This window comes from Salmo salar, chromosome ssa02, assembly GCF_905237065.1.
Source record: "Salmo salar chromosome ssa02, Ssal_v3.1, whole genome shotgun sequence".
NCBI classification, from domain to species: domain Eukaryota; kingdom Metazoa; phylum Chordata; class Actinopteri; order Salmoniformes; family Salmonidae; genus Salmo; species Salmo salar.
This window is the reverse complement of record NC_059443.1, coordinates 35592956-35613723: the sequence shown is the minus strand read 5'-3', so window position 1 is coordinate 35613723 and position 20768 is coordinate 35592956. Positions and strand designations below refer to the sequence as shown.

The window sequence follows — 20768 nt, the reverse complement described above, 5'->3', positions numbered from 1 at the left end:
TTGGGTCACTTTTGTCGGTCCCAAGCCCGACAAAGGAGCCCGACAAAGGAGGAGGGTTGGAATTGTGACATAAAAAAAACAAGAATCGACAGAAGAAAGTTCATTTGTAGTTCTAAATATATTTAGGGTGTTTTTTACTTACTTTTTGTCTCTCCCACAACGTTATTCCTCTCTCCTACAACGTCCATCACAATTACATGCACATGGCCAATTATGCAAATTAGGTGATGTAATTTAGAGACTTCTATCGACTTTTAGGACAGCCAATAGCTACTTTCTTACTGAGGAGTTGGCCACATTCCGGGGGGTCAAGGGGTAGGAGCGTCGCAAGTTTAAGCCCATGTTCAGCTATTGTTCTCTCTCTCACGTCCGGTCTTAACAACAGATTTCCATGGAAGTTGGCATCACTTAAAATAAATTGGATTGCAACTATGTTCTACACTGGCCGTGGGATTGTGAGCCAATCGAAAGTGGATTCCCTGTAACCCAATCAGCATCGTGTAGGCATGAGTCACCATCCAAAGCCTAATAAATAACTTTACCATGCTCAAGGGCATATTCAGTGTCTGTTTTTTTTTACACATCTACCAATCGGTGCCATTTTTTGTGAGGCATTGAAAAAAACCCTGTTTTTTGTGCTTGAAATTCACTACTCGATTGAGGGAAAGTAAAGATAATTGTATGTGTGGAGTACAGGAATGGAGAGGTCAGTAAAAAATCTTGTTTATTGAACACGGAATGAGTACCTGCAACATGTTATGTGTTTTATTAAGCACATTTTTACTCCTGAACTTATTTAGCCTTGCCAAAGCAAAGGGGTTGAATAATTACTGACTGAAGACATTTCAGCTTTACATTTTTTATTAATTTCTATCATTTTCTATGAACAAAATTGTACTTTGACATTATGAGGTATTTGTAGATCAGTGACACAAAATCTAAATTTAACCAATTTTAAATTCAGGCTGTAACACAACAAAATCTGTAAAAAGTGAAGGGGTGTCAATACTTTCTGAAAACACTGTAAAAGATCCCTCCCAATGTGCTCTCCAATTTTGGAACAATAATTTCTGCGCTTTGTCATTGTCACTCCTCATTCTAGTAGAACATTAAAAACTTCTTCAGGATCAGCGTCCCTTCCACGGCACGGTTGAGCTAATGTGGGATAATGCGATTAGCATTAGGTTGAAAGTAACACATTTCCCAGGACATAGACATATCTGATATTGGCAAAAAGCTTAAATTCTTGTTAATCTAACTGCACTGTCCAATTTACAGTTGTTAGTTTAGTGAAAGAATACCATGCTATTATCTGAGGAGAGTGCACAATTTTGAACATGAAAAGTTATTAAAACAAATTAGGCACATTTGGGCGGTCTTGATACAACATTTTGAATGGAAATGCATTGGATCAGTCTAAAACTTTACACATGCACTGCTGCCATCTAGTGGCCAACATCTGAATTACACCTGACACCACGCTCTAAGTGCCCTCACCTCCTCCCTGTAGGCTGTCTCATCGTTGTTGGTAATCAAGCCCACTACTGTTGTGTCGTCTGCAAACTTCATGATTGAGTTGGAGGCGTGCATGGCCACGCAGTCATGGGTGAACAGGGAGTACAAGAGGGGGCTGAGCAGGCACTCTTGTGTGGCCCCAGTGTTGAGGATCAGCCAAGTGGAGATGTTGTTTCCTACCCTCACCACCTGGGGGTGACCTGTCAGAAAGTCCAGGACACAATTGCACAGGGCCTTAAGCTTAATGATGAGCTTGGAGGGTACTATGGTGTTGAATGCTGAGCTGTAGTCAATGAACAGCATTCTTACATAGGTATTCCTCTTGTCCAGATGGGATAGGGCAGTGTGCAGTGTGATGGCGATTGCATTGTCTGTGGACCTGTTGGTGCAGTATGCAAACTGAAATGGGTCTAGAGTGGCAAGTAAGGTGGAGGTGATATGATCCTTGACTAGTCTCTCGAAGCACTTCATGATGACATAAGTGCGTGCTACAGGGCAATAGTCATTTAGTTATGTTCTCTTTGCCTTCTTCGGTACAGGAACAATGGTGGCCATCTTTAAGCATGTGAGGACAGCAGACTGGAATAGGGAGTGATTGAATATGTCCGTAAACACACCAGATATCTTTTTTTTGCAAGGGCTGCGTCTCAATCCTCCGTATCCACCTATGTTGCCCTTCCGCATCTGCGGTGGAAAGTGGCAGAGCTACAGCACTGTTAGTCAGACCAGGAGACATCCCGAAAATTGTTATTCTCACAAAAAGGTCTGTAGCGTCAGCACGGATTGGCCTGCTAACTAATATGACAACTCTAAGGAAAGATGGCGTCTCACAAAGACACAGCAGATTTTGAGTAATCAGACAGATTTCCACCAGTCTGATGTCAATTGCTCGTGTTTCTTGGCCCAAGCAAGTCTCTTCTTCTTATTGTTGTCCTTTAGTAGTGGTTTCTTTTCAGAAATTCGACCATAAAGGCCTGATTCACACATTTTCCTCTGAACAGTTGACGTTGAGATGTGTTGAACTTGAACTCCGTGAAACATTTATTTGGGCAGTAATTTTTGAGGCTGGTAATTCTGGTAACTCTGCACATATCTTTCTTTTTACGTAATCTATTATATATTTTTCATATTTTGAAGCAATTTACACCAAAAGTAATAAAACATTACTCTAAAATATATTATGTGGATTTTTTCTAGATGTTTTGCCATAATAGTTTTGATTTTGATCAGTATCCTCTCATCAACCAACAGTGTGGTCCATATTCCGTGTCCCCTTACTGTGTCTTTGCCTAAGAAAGGGTTCACAAAGTGCTGTTCTCTGTTCTTTACTTCATTTGTTCTTGTGCTCTAAAGCACTGCAGTTTGATTTGATCTTTTCTGTGCTATTAACCCCACTACTCAGATTTCCAGTATTCATGGTTCCATTTCTATGATCACAGATCCAAGAGAGCTCTCCATATCTGTGATTCATTACCCTATATTCAATGGAATTGCTATTCTGTGGTACCAGTCCCTGTCTCTAATATTGTTACAACCGATATGTATAGCTGTTAAATAGTTATAATTCTGCACTATTAAAATGAATAGATGGGAATATATTTACCTCTATAGGGCTTCCTGAAAATATATGCTCCTCATCTAAACATCATAGCCTAATTTTATTATGTTGTTCTTTGTTGCCTGGTTGTACTTCGCAGCACTATCAATAAAGATTGAAGTTCAATATTTACATTTTACATTTTAGTCATTTAGCAGACGCTCTTATCCAGAGCGACTTACAGTAGTGAATGCATACATTTAATTTCATGCATTTTTTTTGTTTTTAATTTTTTTGTACTGGCCCCCCGTGGGAATCAAACCCACAACCCTGGCGTTGCACACACCATGCTGGCGTTGCAAACACCATGCTCTACCAACTGAGCCACAGAGAAGGCAATATCACTTATATTAGGTTGATTTTATGCATTAAAATATCTTGAGGCATTCAAAATAGTATCATCATTTTAACTTGGTTTATCTCAAAATGATGATGAGGGGCAATACATACATTCAGGTCTAAAATTATTTGTACTTTGATAAAAATAAAAAAAAGACAATATAATATAATTAGAAAAATAATCAAAGGGAGGCTGAGAATTGAAAACAGGGCTATCAATATTTTTTTACCATATATTTTGAGACAATCTCTTTCTCTAAGCAATTGTATTAGTATAAAACATAATAATTGACATTTTTTTGAGCATGGAATAGGAAGTTAACATCTTGATGCCTTAAAATTGTATCTAAAAAGGGATTCAATTCATATCTAGAAGCACACCTGATTTTTTCCCCTACATATCTACACAACCTACTCTACATTTTCAAAGTGAAAAAAGTTAAAGAAATGTTTCAAAACAAATACAAAATAAACAGAAAAATCATACTTGGATAAGTCTCTACCCCCTTAGTTAATACTTGGAGGAAACAACAACTTTGCACAACTCTTGCGTCAACATATATCCAGTGTTTTTGTCAAAATTGCTCAAGCACTGAGACTAGACCATTAAGCAACACCTCTTGGAAAGCCATTCTGGTGTGCCTTGGGAATTAAAATGTGTGTAATTGTCTCGCTGAAAAATAAAACTCTATCCCAGCGTTAGGTTTTCAGAAGACTGAGGCGGGTTTACATCTAACTTTTTACCTGAGCTTTGCTCCTTTCCCAAATGGACCTCCAGACCCTATGCACTTGCGAAGATCTGAGATGATTTGATTTGTTTAAGGCTTATAAGCAATATGGTGAAACTTCCACTTAGCCTATCAGAAGGCAAGGTGGAGCTATTACTATATTGATTGCAGATGTCTAATATGATCAGATCTCCACAAATGCATAGGGTATAGTATAGGGTCTAGGGGTCCTTTTGGGATTGGACCCATGTGTTGAATAAAGCCAATCTGGTAGTGGCTGTAGTACATGTCTCTCCATCTCTGTTCCTGTAGAGCAACCTTCCTGCAGGTTTTCCAACCCTAATCTAGCACACCTGATTCTAATAATTAGCTGATTGATAAACTGAACCAGGTTAGTTACAACTGGGGTTGAAGCGAAAACCTACAGGAGGGTAGCTCTACAGGAACAGGGTTGGAGACCCCTGCTGTAGTATTATTTCATACCTCTAGGTGTCAGAATAGACGTAGAATCCTGATAAGTAAACATTTGGTAACACTGTGCTACTGTGGGCACCCACACATGATGCCATATAAGTGAATGTAATACTGTGAAGATGTTGTGCCTGCACTTCTTGAAAAAAGGTAATATTTAGGGGGTTCTTTGGCTGTCCCCATACAGTAGGAGAACCGTTTGAAGAACCCTTTATTGTTTCCAGTTGAAACCGTTTCTACAGAGGGTTCGACATGGAACCAAAATGGTTCTCCTATGGGGACAGCCGAAGAACCCTTTTGGAATCCTTTTTTCTAAGAGTGTATATTTCCACCAGAGGGCCTGGTGTTTACCTCACTGTATTAGTAAATCAATGTATAGGCCTATGGGCCGTTTTGATAAGCCTCATGGTGGGCCTAAATGAAAAATACATTATTTGGTCAAATATGTTACTATGAGAGTAGGCTTACTTAAGCGTCTGCTTTTGTTTTTAGGCCACTGCACTGTTAAAGAGGAGACATCGAGACAGCACACACAGATATAGGCTTCACCTCTGTGATATGCGTGCCCATACCAGTCAGAAAAATAGGTTTCCCCCCACACCCTGTCCCCTGCGTCAGTGGATCAAAACTGAAATGTATTAAGACGAGTAGGCCAACTGTCTGAGACATAAGATATTGTCTTACCTGCATAACTTCATGACGTGTTGGAAGCACTTGTTTTATGTGAAATTGGCCTATGTGTGCAGCTCCCACAACTTTATGCATCAGTCAGAAGTAATCTTTTGAGACTGGCTGCTGCATGCTTCAAAGACATCTAAAAATAGGATATTTGTTTTATTCAACTGCAAATAAATGCCAAATTCTATTGTGTTGTGTAATCAGTTTCATAACATTTAAATTAATAAAAAAGGTGCAATTGTTCATTCAGGAAATTTATAATCAGATTATGATGATTTATAAATTATGATTTCTGATCATACGGGGATGGGGAGTAGTTAATGAGTCTATGGCGCGCACTCGAGGAGAGAGAGAGAGAGAGAGAGAGACAGAGATATTAAAACTGATGCAATTCATTGTTTTAGACACTAGGGAGGTTTTTAATTTCATTGTAAAAAAAAACCTGTAAAAATGGACCAATATTATCAATGTAATTTAACTGTCATATAGGCCTATACAATATTATAGGCACAATATGGCACAATATTATTTTGATTATGAGGTCGAAAGCTTTAGTTATTTTCTACATGTAACAGTCATGCACATTCCCAAATTGTGCACTAGACCTCATTAATTGGATTTCAATAAGTCAAATCTTGAATACAATGCTGGTTGTACAAAAACACTAGGCTAGAAAATATTGTATGTGCTATAGGTAGCAGAGTAAAGCTTTCCCTGTCGGGGAGATGGACTCGGTAAAAGGTATTGACGTCTCAGCCATCGATCAATGTCTTAACCGCTAAAACATGTTACACTGTCACACATTTATACAAACGTGCTGTACTTACTGAGTTTTTTTTAATCATTTCAGAATATACAATGTGTGCACATCCCGCACCCATTTTCAAGAGCTGACTCTTTCACACAAAGTGCGCAATAGTCTCTTACAAGATCTTCAGCCAAATGCCTGTACCTGAGAATCAGTGAAAATTAAAGTCACATCTGTCTTTCCCTCTCTCATAAGATCTTACCAAAATCCTCTTCATGTAAGCACTGACGGTTGAGACAGGGGAGAGGGAATCCAAAAATATTCCACCGCATAGTGTGCGCTCCTCTCTCTCTCTCTCTCTATGAAATTAAATTGAATTCAATGGGCTTTATTGTAAACACATTTTTACATTGCCAAAGCAAGTTAAATAGATAATATACAAAAGTGAAATAAAAAATAAAAAATGAACAGTTAACATTACACTCACAAAAGTTCCAAAGGAATAGAGTCATATCAAATGTTATATTATGGGTACATACAGTGTTGTAACAATGTGCAAATAGTTAAAGTATAAAAAGAAAAAGAAATTAACATAAATATGGGTTGTATCTCTCTCTCCCTCACGCTCTCTCTCTCTCTCTCTCCCCCTCTCTCTCTTTGTCTCCACAAGGCAAACTGCAGATATTTAATGCGTGGTGGTGATTCCTCCTCTCGTTTAGGACTTATCCTCAACATCACAGCGAAGAGAGAGTCTTTGGAATATTTGAGAAAACGTGAGAAAAAAAATCTTAACTGCAGCTGTTGGGGCTGATTGGGCGTAAAGGACAAGTCAAGCCACTACCAGGTAAAGTAACACTATGCTGTTGTAAGAGGAATGGGTTTCTCTAACAACAAGACAGGGGTAAAGACTGCAAGATGTGCCCAATGTTTCTCATGGGACTTAGCTAAATGCATGTGTAAATGTACCCATACAGTGCGTCTCCATCAAACATGGGCATGAATGCAAACACTGAATTATTATATTATTCAACCTACCCAACTGCAATAGTTATTAATTGTTAAAAGTAAAATAAAGTCAGTTTCAGAATTTGCTGTAAATTGATCATCTTTTTTTTCAAACATTGGAAATTACAACACAGACTGTTCTTAAAAATATAATCCAAGATATTCAAATAAAACACATACAATTGGTGTTAATTTATTAAGGCTTGGTTAATTGGACATCAGGTATTTGAAAATGTCTGTATGTATGACCGTCCATCCTCGACAGATTGTGGATTGATCAAGGGCGTAATAATTTAGCCTATTAGAGTTTGCAGACAATGGATGAAAGGGGATTTTTTTATATCTATTGCTTGGACTTGGTCGTTCTGAAACCAAATGAGGCATAAACAGACCCAGTGAAGGGCTGCTCACACCTCTGTCTATTTCAGTAATTTTATGACATGATAAATGTATCATCCCCTTTTGGCTTTAGATTGTCATTTGTTTTACATGCAAATGTTGCATCTCATTCAATATTATACAGATTTGTACCTTCAACCTTCACAATATCAGACATAATAATGTAGCTCTTGTATACAAGCATCTATAAAACATGTCTGTAAATAATGGCATTCCAGGCCAGTGATTACACTTGCTAACTGACTACTGCATTTTATTGATTAAATTATGAAATTCAATGTTTTTCTTTTTACTGACTGTCAATCATTAAAGGGGCAATCAGCAGTAGAAACTATTACTATAACGACACAAGGCGAGACCCAGATGCAGACACAGGAGGCAGATGGTTGGAGTTTAACATTTACATTTACGTCATTTAGCAGACGCTCTTATCCAGAGCGACTTACAAATTATGATATCCAGTGGAACAACCACTTTGACTGGGCTGAGCGGGAACTGTGCTTCCGCAGAGGTAGGGGGGCCAGCAGGCCAGAGGTGGATGAACGCAGTGCCCTTGTTTGAGTGTAGGGACTGATCAGAGCCTGAAGGTACGGAGGTGCCGTTCCCCTCACAGCTCCGTAGGCAAGCACCATGGTCTTGTAGCAGATGCGAGCTTCAACTGGAAGCCAGTGGAGTGTGCGGAGGAGCGGGGTGACGTGAGAGAACTTGGGAACGTTGAACACCAGACGGGCTGCGGCGTTCTGGATGAGTTGTAGGGGTTTAATGGCAAAGGCAGGGAGCCCAGCCAACAGCGAGTTGCAGTAATCCAGACGGGAGATGACAAGTGCCTGGATTAGGACCTGCGCTGCTTCCTGTGTAAGGCAGGGTCGTACTCTGCGAATGTTGTAGAGCATGAACCTACAGGATCGGGTCACCGCCTTGATGTTAGCGGAGAATGACAGGGTATTGTCCAGGGTCACGCCAAGGCTCTTAGCACTCTCGGAGGAGGACACAATGGAGTTGTCAACCGTGATGGCGAGATCATGGAACGGGCAGTCCTTCCCTGGGAGGAAGAGCAGCTCCGTCTTGCCGAGGTTCAGCTTGAGGTGGTGATCCGTCATCCACACTGATATGTCTGCCAGACATGCAGAGATGCGATTCGCCACCTGGTTATCAGAGGGGGGAAAGGAGAAGATGAATTGTGTGTCATCTGCGTAGCAATGATAGGAGAGACCATGTGAGGATATGACAGAGCCAAGTGACTTGGTGTATAGCAAGAATAGGAGAGGGCCTAGAACTGAGCACTGGGGGACACCAGTGGTGAGAGTACGTGGTCCGGAGACAGATTCTCACCACGCCACCTGGTAGGAGCGACCTGTCAGGTAGGACGCAATCCAAGAGTGAGCCACGCCAGAGATGCCCAACTCGGAGAGGGTGGAGAGGAGGATCTGATGGTTCACAGTATCAAAGGCAGCAGATAGGTCTAGAAGGATGAGAGCAGAGGAGAGAGAGTTAGCTTTAGCAGTGCGGAGAGCCTCCATTACACAGAGAAGAGCAGTCTCAGTTGAATGACCAGTCTTGAAACCTGACTGATTTGGATCAAGAAGGTCATTCTGAGAGAGATAGCAAGAGAGCTGGCCAAGGAAGGCACTATCAAGAGTTTTGGAGAGAAAATAAAGAAGGGATACTGGTCTGTAGTTGTTGACATCGGAGGGATCGAGTGTAGGTTTTTTGAGAAGGGGTGCAACTCTCGCTCTCTTGAAGACGGAAGGGACGTAGCCAGCGGTCAAGGATGAGTTGATGAGCGAGGTGAGGTAAGGGAGAAGGTCTCTGGAAATGGTCTGGAGAAGAGAGGAGGGGATAGGGTCAAGCGGGCAGGTTGTTGGGCGGCCGGCCATCACAAGTCGCAAGATTTCATCTGGAGAGAGAGGGGAGAAAGAGGTCAAAGCATAGGGTAGGGCAATGTGAGCAGGACCAGCGGTGTCGTTTGACTTAACAAATGAGGATTGGATGTTGTCAACCTTCTTTTCAAAATGGTTGACGAAGTCATCCGCAGAGAGGGAGGAGGGGGAGGGGGAGGAGGATTCAGGAGGGAGGAGAAGGTGGCAAAGAGCTTCCTAGGGTTAGAGGCAGATGCTTGGAATTTAGAGTGGTAGAAAGTGGCTTTAGCAGCAGAAACAGAGGAAGAAAATGTAGAGAGGAGGGAGTGAAAAGATGCCAGGTCCGCAGGGAGGCTAGTTTTCCTCCATTTCCGCTCGGCTGCCCGGAGCCCTGTTCTGTGAGCTCGCAATGAGTCGTCAAGCCACGGAGCAGGAGGGGAGGACCGAGCCGGCCGGGAGGATAGGGGACATAGAGAGTCAAAGGATGCAGAAAGGGAGGAGAGGAGGGTTGAGGAGGCAGAATCAGGAGATAGGTTAGAGTAGGATTGAGCAGAGGGAAGAGATGACAGGATGGAAGAGGAGAGAGTAGCAGGAGAGAGAGAGTGAAGGTTGCGACGGCGCAATACCATCTGAGTAGGGGCAGAGTAAGTATTGTTGGAGGAGAGCAAGAGGGAAAAGGATACAAGGTAGTGGTCGGAGACTTGGAGGGGAGTTGCAGTGAGATTAGTAGAAGAACAGCATCTAGTAAAGATGAGGTCAAGCGTATTGCCTGCCTTTTGAGTAGGGGGGGACGGTGAGAGGGTGAGGTCAAAAGAGGAGAGGAGTGGAAAGGAGGCAGAGAGAAATGAGTCAAACGTAAACGTAGGGAGGTTAAAGTCACCCAGAACTTTGAGGGGTGAGCCATCCTCAGGAAAGGAACTTATCAAGGCGTCAAGCTCATTGATGAACTCTCCAAGGGAACCTGGAGGGCGATAAATGATAAGGATGTTAAGCTTGAATGGGCTAGTGACTGTGACAGCATGGAATTCAAAGGAGGAGATAGACAGATGGGTCAGGGGAGAAAGAGAGAATGTCCACTTGGGAGAGATGAGGATTCCAGTGCCACCACCCCGCTGACGAGATGCTCTCGGGGTATGCGAGAACACGTGGTCAGACGAGGAGAGAGCAGTAGGAGTAGCAGTGTTTTCTGTGGTAATCCATGTTTCCGTCAGCGCCAAGAAGTCGAGGGACTGGAGGGTAGCATAGGCTGAGATGAACTCTGCCTTGTTGGCCGCAGACCGGCAGTTCCAGAGGCTTCCGGAGACCTGGAGCTCCACGTGGGTCGTACACGCTGGGACCACCAGGTTAGAGTGGCAGCAGCCACGCGGTGTGAAGCATTTGTATGGCTTGTGCAGAGAGGAGAGAACAGGGATAGACAGACACATAGTTGACAGGCTACAGAAGAGGCTATGCTAATGCAAAGTAGATTGGAATGAAAATTAACTAAACAACTGGGGAAGCGAGAGAGCAGGGCCTCCCTCACTAACCTTTCACTGATACACTCAAATATAACTCTTCCAACTTCCACTTCAGAAATTATAATTGATGTAAACTACAGTGGTTCAATGTTTCCAGGAATAGGCTCAAACTTAGTTTATTCAGCTAGATAATTTGGTACAGTATTCTTCCGTGAAACCCACCCAGTTGTAACGGCTGTCGTGAGAGAGAGTGGACCAAAACGCAGTGGAGTTAGTGTTCATCATATTTAATTATAGAAAGAACACTCTACAAAACAAAACAAGAAACTGACAGCCAAACAGTCCTGTCAGGTGAAACACAATGACAGAAACAATTACCCACAAAACCCCAACAGAAAAACATGCACTTATATGTGACTCCCAATCAACAACAACGAACTTCAGCTGTGCCTGATTGGGAGCCACACACGGCCCAAAACAAAGAAATACAAAAACATAGAAAAAGAACATAGAACGCCCACCCAATGTAACACCCTGGCCTAACCAAAATAAAGAACAAAAACCCCTCTCTATGGCCAGGGCATTACAGTACCCCCCTCCCCCAAGGTGCGGACTCCGGCCGCAAAACCTGACACTGTAGGGGAGGGTTCGGGTGGGCCTTCTTACGGCGGCGGCTCAGGTGCGGGACGTGGCCTCTGTTCCACCCTTGGCGTCGGCCACTTAGGTGGCGCACCTGGCCGCGCCGAAGGTCTGGTGGCCGACCCTGACTTCGCCCGGCTAGCGGGCGACCCTTGTTGTGCCCGGCTGGCGGACGACCCTGGCTGCACCCGGTTGGCGGGCGGCGATGGCTGCGCCCGGCTGGCGGGTGTCCCTTGCTGCGCCCGGCTGGCGGGCGGCGATGGCTGCGCCCGACTGGCGGATGACCCTTGCTGCGCCCGGCTGGCGGGCGGCGATGGCTGCGCCCGGCTGGCGGGCCATTCTGGCAGATCCGGACAGGCGGGCCGCTCTGGCGGATCCGGACAGGCGGGCCGCTCTGGCGGATCCGGACAGGCGGGCCGCTCTGGCGGCTCCGGACAGGCGGGCCGCTCTGGCGGCTCCGGACAGGCGGGCCGCTCTGGCGGCTCCGAACAGGCGGGCCGCTCTGGCGGCTCCGGACTGGCGAGACCCACTGGAGGCCTAGTCCTGGGAGGTGGCACAGGACGGACCAGGATGGGGAGACCCACTGGTGGCCTGGTCCTAGGAGGAGGCACAGGACTGACCAGGATGGGGAGACCCACTGGAGGCCTGGTCCGTGGAGCAGGCACAGCACAGACCAGAATGGGGAGACCCACTGGAGGCCTGGTCCGAGGAGGAGGCACAGGCTTAACCAGGATGGGGAGACCTACTGGAGGCCTGGTCCAAGGAGGAGGCACAGGCTTAACCAAGATGGGGAAACCCACTGGAGGACTGGTCCGAGGAGGAGGCACGGGCTTGACCAGGATGGGGAGACCCACTGGAGGCCTGGTCCGTGGAGCAGGCACAGGACAGACCAGGATGGGGAGACCCACTGGTGGCCTGGTCCTAGGAGGAGGCACAGGACTGACCAGGATGGGAAGACTTGCAGGAGGCCTGGTTCTGGGCGTATGCACAGGACGTGCAGGGCTGGGAAGACATGCAGGAGGCCTGTTTCTGGGCGTAGGCACAGGACGTGCAGGGCTGGGAAGACATGCAGGAGGCCTGTTTCTGGGCGCAGGCACAGTCTTCAACAGACGGCCAGCACGCACCTCAGGACGAGTATGGAGAACTGACTCAGGTGACATCAATTCACTGACACGCTCCGTAGGGCGAATGCCGTGCCTTATGCACCAAACCAGCAGGTCTCTCATCTCTCTCTCCTCCAATCTCCCCATCAACTCCTTACTGTCTCTGCTTTGCACCCTTCGCTCACCTCCAACGTCAACCCGACTGGCTCTGGTTCCGACCTCAGCACCGCCGACTGTCCCGTGTGCCCCCCCAAAAAAAAATCTTGGGGCTGCCTCTCGTGCCTGTTGCGCTCCCTCTCCTCATACCATCGCCTCTCCGCTCTCGCCGCTTCAATCTCCCATTGCGGGAGGCGATACTCCCCAGCCTGAGTCCATGGTCCCTCTCCATCCAGTATTTGTTCCCACGTCCATGAGTCCATCATGCTGCTCTCCTGGTGCTGCTCCTTCCTCTGCTGCTTGGTCCTTGTTTGGTGGGTAATTCTGTAACGGCTGTCTTGAGATAGAGTGGACCAAAATGCAGCGGAGTTAGTGTTCATCATATTTAATTATAGAAAGAACACTATACAAAACAAAACAAGAAACTGACAGCCAAACAGTCCTGTCAGGTGAAACACAATGACAGAAACAATTACCCACAAAACCCAAATGGAAAAACATGCACTTATGTGTGAATCCCAATCAACAACAACGAACTTCAGCTGTGCCTGATTGGGAGCCAGACACGGCCCAAAACAAAGAAATACAAAAACATAGAAAAAGAACATAGAACGCCCTGGCCTAACCAAAATAAAGAACAAAAACCCCTCTCTATGGCCAGGGCGTTACACCAGTGCACCGTATCCTATGACGCCGTAGCTAACTAGCATGCTAGCATCCAATAACACACGGTTAGCACCAATACTTGGTTACAACAAACTACCAATGGATCATTCGTGTCCGTATCTAGTTCCTTTCATAACGCAGAAGTAATTAAACGTTGGCTAGCTAACACAAAGTCAGTCCTGCTAGCTACACAAGTGGACTACACATCTCGAATGTTCAGAAAGTTAAGCTTACGTTGCAAAAATCTTATTGACTAAAATGATACAGTACTGCTAGCTGGTAAAGTTGGCCAGCTAGCAGTGGCTGCGTTGTTGACTTTGTTTGAAAATGTAGCTGGCTAGCTAATCTCGATAGTTTCTCTGTACTACACTTTTATCTTTGATACAAAGACAACTATGTAGCTAGATAACATTACACTAATCAAATCGTTCCGTTGTAATGTATTTAGTTTCTACAGTACTGCTAGTTGGTAAAGTTGGCTAGCTAGCAGTGGCTGTGGTGTTGAGTTTGTTTGGAAAACGGCGTCGCTGCGAACGAATATAGCTGGCTAGCTAACCTTGTTAGTTTCTCTAAACTACACCTTTAAGATGTTTAATAATCCAAAAAGGAGTAGGCAAGAGAATGGTCGTGGACAGGCAAAAGGGCAAAACCAGTTCAGAGTCCAGGAGGTACAGAGTGGCAGACAGGCTCGAGGTCAAGGCAGGCAAAATGGTCAGGCAGGCGGGTACAGAGTCCAGAACGGGCAATGGTCTAAACCAGGAGGACTAGAAAAAGGAAAATTGCAAAGGCAGGAGTACAGGGAAAAACTCTGGCTGACATGGAACATGCAAGATGAACTGGCACAGAGAGACAGGAAACACAGGGATAAATACACTGGCAAAAACAAGCGACACCTGGAGGGGGTGGAGACAACAACAAGGACCACTGACCACTGTTTTCCCCACCACTGTTTTGGTAAAAAACTGAGGGATGGGGCTGGAGAAATGTGACATGAAAATAAAAATCATAAACAGATATATGGATGTAAGGAATGACCATCCATAATATAATAATTATAATTTAACCAAGTTTTGAGGCTTTAAAGTGTTTGTTTACATTTACTTTGTTGAAAAACATTGAAGTAAAACAAGCTTATATTTTACGTTCTGATGATGTACAACAGTTGAACTTAGCTTATGAGGCTAAGTTTCAATTTATAAGTTATATTATTTAAGAATCAATGGATACATATCATTACTTTATAAGTCCAAAAAATGTATGTAGGAACTGCTAATTGCCTCTTTAAGATGTAATAGTGATGTGGCTCATAAATGTGTGTTTTGGTCTTTAACAAGGTTATCAATCTAATTTGTAAATGTCCAATAGCAATATCCGAATTTATAATTTTATCTGTGTTACTCTGCAGGGAAAACTCACAGACTGTGCCCCCATAAGGGGTTGAATGTAAATTGTTATTATAGGGCATTCAACCACTTTACTTGAGAGCAATGTGCAGCTTTTCCGTCCTGATTTTGAGCATGATTTCTGAAGACCGGCACACTTAAACGGGCATTGATACAAAGTTCAACTTTATATTGATTCTCCCTCCAGAGCATGGCAAGTCCTCTGGAGAAGGTGTTAGGCCAGAAGAAAGATGCCATCGAGGCTGTGATGGAGAGTTTTGAGGTGAAGGGCTGAGGTGTTGGCCAGCACAGTAGCGGAGCTCTTCCCTCTCTGTAAGCCAGCCGCCCCTTTCCTACGACTAGCCCTGGACACCGTGAAAAGCAAAGAGGTCTTCTATGTCAAAGAGCAGTTCCTGGAGGTGAGGAACAAGCTGGACATACTGTCCATCCAGCTGGAGGACATTGACTGTGAGATTAAGAAGGGCCGGCTGGATTCCCAGTACTTCTCGGTGGAGGTGAACATCAGGAACCAGTTCCGTAAGTACATGGACATTCTGGAGGCCAAGCCACAGTTTCAGGAGGTCAAGAAGAGGCTGTTTTTGGAGCACTTCTCCAAGACCGGAGGGGAGAAGAACCTGTATGTGCTGTATGATGCTCTGATAGGCACCAACAGCTTTGGGGAGTCTTGGAGGTGGTGGAGAGGTAAAGTGTTCTTAACCATGCTAAATGTACCTTTATGCATCTGTGGAGCATGGTGTTTGTTGAGTATTTTAGTTTGAGAACACATGAATTTGAACTGTTAACTTGTGATTATGGTAAATAGGATGATTAATTTTATTGTTATTCACAACAGCTGAGTGGTTGGTTCTCCATCTGTCTCAGGTATGAGGCGAGAAACAGGTGTGTACTGGAGTACTTCTGTGTGAGGATGAAGGAGCTCTTCTACCTGGGCCTGATTGCCCTGCTGGGCCACTGTGCCCTCACCAAGGGCTCCGATGAGGAACAGAAAACCATCCATGACTGGAGCAGCAAAATTAAACAAATGGAATCAAAGATGAAGGCATGCATCGAGGCCTGCGTAGCAGCCTTCCCTGAACAGGCCTGCCTTGGCCCCCGGCATCTTCTCCAGGAAAAACAGGAACGCAATCGTCAGGACACGGCTCAGGAATTACAGGAATTCCTCACCAGGAAATACGACTGGATGAGCTGGTCGGTTCGAGTGGTCAACCCCTCTGGCAGCAGCTATCGTAACTGGCGTGCCGGGGTACCACTTCCAACACATGGCCGGTCAGAACTGGTTTGAAGTGCTGCAAGAGAACGATACCAACCTGCTGGTTTCCTACAGCACCAGTCCCCAACCGGTGTCCCGCGACTGCATCCAGCAACTGATGGAGGGGCTAGAGAAGAAGGGCGGTGCCCAGGCCATGGCGGAGGCCCTGGAGAAGCAGCTGGAGGGGTTCGTGGTGCATGCTGTCAGTAACCATAAAAAGAGTGAGGCCAACTGGAGCTTCCCTGAGGACTGCCACTACTGGGAAAGGCACAAGAACGTGGCACTGTGCATACACTCAGAGTGATGCTGATAGAGGTGCAACAAGTCAGACAAATAGGGATCATTATGTTATCAACCTGAGGGGTTATTCTAAATCACCCCTGAGGGGTTATTCTCTTTAAGGTTCCTATTTGACCACCTTAAAGAGGATGTGTGCGTAATTAAGGTAAATGGTGATGACGTTTTGTGAATACACCATGCAGTTTGTCCTAGCAATAAACTTTGGTTGCAATTAGATTCACTGTAATGAAATCTGAATGTATTGCTAATTTGAGGCAGTGTTACATAGCCAAGTGTTTGCAGAGTATTTAATTAACTGTATATGCATTTTATTATTATAAGTGACTAACTCCTACCATAGCTTATGACCACATTTTACTCAATATTCTCTCATAGTTAAATAGCTTAACTCAATGCATCTTACCCTACTGCCAAATACTCACAGTTTATGTGAGAAATAACCTTGCTGCCCACAATTCCAAAGAGATGATTTTGCTGAGATTGCAGCTGGTGAGCTGTGCTCTCATTTTGTCTCTCTACAACACAGGCTGGCCTACATTGTAATAAAAGAGAGCATGGAAGCTGTTCTGCCATCCGGGAAAACAACTTGGCACTCAGTGTTCTCCACTGTGCCTTGTCTTCACAATACACTCAAACTCTTGCTTCTGAACTCATATCAAGCATGCTGCAGTAGCAGAACTTTAATGGTATTACCTCCCGAGCTGTGCCTATTTGTGAACAGATTATTCATGCCAGTTGTCACAGCATGGATGTGAAGTGATGTTTAATTGACAAATCTTTCTAATTCATACCAATTCAGTCATAATAAAAACAACATTTGGCATTATGCTTCGTGACAATAAACAGCAACACATCAGCTGTTATTGGATGTATATATGTGTGTCTTGTCTGTCTTGTGTAAACATGTTGACGTCTATTTCCATTAAAGCAAGCTAGTGCACCCGCACTCATCGGGGCCTCTACTAATTGAATTGATATTTGCACATAAGTCAGCGTTTCCTGTCCACAGCTTTGGTTTGATAGTCTATGAATAATCTTTGGCTGCGCTAATATCCTGAGGACGAGCTCCAAAGTGCTTGGATCAGCATGATGGAATCACTCACTAGCCGTGTTGGAGGTGGAGAGCGGTGGAGACGGCCAGCAGTTCTGGGTCAGTGGAGTAGCTATATGGTTCTGCTAGGGCTTTAGCCTCAGTGCTACACTATCGTAAATCAAGCCTGTCAAAATTCATTGAGTGCAGTCTGTAATATACAATGCAGTAGGAAAGATATCTATTTTAATCATCCTCTTGTCTTCCATGCACCCTTTCTTAATGTGTCTATGGGCTGTGTGAGGAAAACAGGAGTTAGGATATTTCTTGTTGTTTACTTGTTGTTTACTAGGGTGGCTTTATGGGATAACATTGCTCTACTCTGAAGGTTGAGTTTCATAGTCAAGGGTATGAGGTTGTCATAGGCGTCGTAAGGATAGGACCAAGGCGCAGCGGGTAAAGTGCTCATACTTACTTTATTTAAAGATAACACTTGAACAAAATAAACAAACGACAAAAAAACAGTTCCACAATGCACACAGGCTATACAGAAAATAACCACCCACAAAACACAAGTGAAACACACACAACTAAATATGGCCTCCAATTAGAGACAACGACAACCAGCTGCCTCTAATTGGAGGTCATTGCCAAAAACCCAACATAGAAATAGAAAACTCGATATACACATAGAAATAGAAAACATAGAACCTGAACCAAAAACACCGAAACACACAAAACAAACACCCCCTGCCACGCCCTGACGAAACTACAATGACAAATAACGCCTTTTACTGGTCAGGACGTGACAGAGTTCCATAAGAAGGGTCTCATTGATCATACATTTACCACCACTAAAAAACAGGTGGTGTGTTGAAAAGAGATCAAATGCTGCAGACCAAAGGGTGTGTTAAATAGTCACCATAAAAGAGCACTTATCTTCAAACACACCACAAACCTGTCCTGCAGACTACTGGTGAAATGCAATGCAAAAAAGTTGAAATGCATTAGCAACTTTTCCTCAGGAGGATGGGAAATTGGGGTAAACAGTGCATCCCTGAACGTAATTTTGCTCTTCATGCAGCCTAGCATAGCTTGCTATAGTATATACAGTGCCTTCGGAAAGTATTCAGACCCCTTGACTTTTTCCACATTTTGAGATGTTATAGCCTTATTCTAAAATGGATGACATTCAAAAATCCTTAGCAATCTACTCAAAATACCCCATAATGACACAGTGAAAATAGGTTTTTAGAAATACCTTCTCTACATAACTATTCAGACACTTTGCTACTGGACTCGAAATTGAGCTCAGGTGCATCCTGTTTCCATTGATCATCCTTGAGATGTTTCTACAACTTGAATTCAATTGAATGGACATGATTTTGAAAGGCACACACACACACACACACACATAAACACATACACACACACACATACATACATACATACATACATACATACATACATACATACATACATACATACATATAAGGTCCCATAGTTGACACTGCATGTCAGAGCAAAAACCAAGCCATGAGTTCGCGGAATTGTCCGTAGAGTTCCGAGTCAGGATTGTGCCGAGGCACACATCTGGGGAAGGGTACCAAAACATTTCTGCAGCATTTAAGGTCCCCAAGAACACAGTGGCCTTCATCATTCTTAAATGGAAGAAGTTTGGAGCCACCAAGACTCTTCCTAGAGCTGTATGTCCAGCCAAACTGAGCAATTGGGGGGGAAGGGCCTTGGTCAGGGAGGTGACCAAGAACCCGATGGTCACTCTGACAGGGCTCCAGTGGACCTCTGTGGAGATGGGAGAACCTTCCAAAAGGACAACGATCTCTGTAGCACTCCACCAATCAGACCTTTATGGTATAGTGGCCAGACGGAAGCCACTCCTCTGTAAAAGCCACATGACAGCCCGCTTGGAGTTTGCCAAAAGACACCTAAAAACTCTCAGACCATGAGATAAAAGATTATCTGGTCTGATGAAACTTTGATTGGACTCTTTGGCCTGACTACTGCAATGCTCTACTTTCCGGCTACCCGGACGGATAAAGCACTAAATAAACTTCGGTTAGTGCTAAATACGGCTGCTATAATCCTGACTAGAACCAAAAAAAATTAGCATATTACTCCAGTGCTAGCCTCCCTACACTGGCTTCCTGTTAAGGCAAGGGCTGGTTTTCAAGGTTTTACTGCTAATCTACAAAGCATTACATGGGCTTGCTCCTACCTATCTTTCCGATTTGGTCCTGCCGTACATACCTACACGTACGCTATGGTCACAAGATGCGGGCCTCCTAATTGTCCCTAGAATTTCTAAGCAAACAGCTGGAGGTAGGGCTTTCTCCTATAGAGCTCAATTTTTATGGAATAGTCTGCCTACCCATGTGAGAGACGCAGACTCAGTCTCAACCTTTAAGTCTTTACTGAAGACACATCTCAAGAGTTGTGACCGTAGTGTACGTGTAGGTATGTACAGCAGGACCAAATCGGAAAGATAGGTAGGAGCAAGCCCATGTAATGCTTTGTAGATTAGCAGCAAAACCTTGAAACCAGCCCTGTGCCGTGGCGGAGATCTTTGTGGGCTATACTCGGCCTTGTCTCAGGATCGTAAGTTGGTGGGTGAAGATATCTCTCTAGTGGTGTGTGGGCTGTGCTTTGGCAAAGTGGGTAGGGTTATATCCTGCCTGTTTGGCCCTGTCTGGGGGTATCATCGGATGGGGCCACAGTGTCTCCTGACCCTTCCTGTCTCAGCCTCCAGTATTTATGCTGCAGTAGTTTATGTGTCAGGGGGCTATATCTGGAGTATTTCTCCTGTCTTATCCGGTGTCCTGTGTGAATTTAAGTATGCTCTCACTAATTCTCTCTTTCTTTCTTTCTTTCTCTCTTTCTTTCTTTCTCTCTCTTGGAGGACCTGAGCCCTAGGACCATGCCTCAGGTCTACCTGGCATGATGACTCCTTGCTGTCCCCAGTCCACCTGGCCATGCTGCTGCTCCAGTTTCAACTCTTCTGCCTGCGGCTATGGAACCCTGACCTATTCACCAAACGTGCTACCTGTCCCAGACCTGCTGTTTTCAACTCTCTAGAGACAGCAGGAGCGGTAGAGATACTCTCAATGATCGGCTATGAAAAACCAACTGACATTTACTCCTGAGGTGCTGACCTGTTGCACTCTCGACAACTACTGTGATTATTATTATTTGACCATGCTGGTCACTTATGAACATTTGAACATCTTGGCCATGTTCTGTTATAATCTCCACCCGGCACAGCCAGAAGAGGACTGGCCACCCCTCATAGCCTGGTTCCTCTCTAGGTTTCTTCCTAGGTTTTGGCCTTTCTACGGAGTTTTTCCTAGCCACCGTGCTTCTACACCTGCATTAATTGCAGTTTGGGGTTTTAGGCTGGGTTTCTGTACA

The 20768-nt window shown here is 44.6% G+C and overlaps 1 long non-coding RNA gene and 1 pseudogene across 1 annotated transcript; both read left to right on the top strand.

Moving 5' to 3' along the window:
- Positions 1-568: 568 nt before the first annotated feature.
- LOC106581409 (uncharacterized) lies at positions 569-20305 on the top strand. The gene is made up of 3 exons (XR_006760885.1): positions 569-706; positions 6747-6920; positions 20260-20305. It is a non-coding gene; the product is annotated as an uncharacterized lncRNA (long non-coding RNA).
- LOC123723691 (protein rapunzel-like) lies at positions 13529-18657 on the top strand (annotated as a pseudogene).
- Positions 20306-20768: the final 463 nt, after the last annotated feature.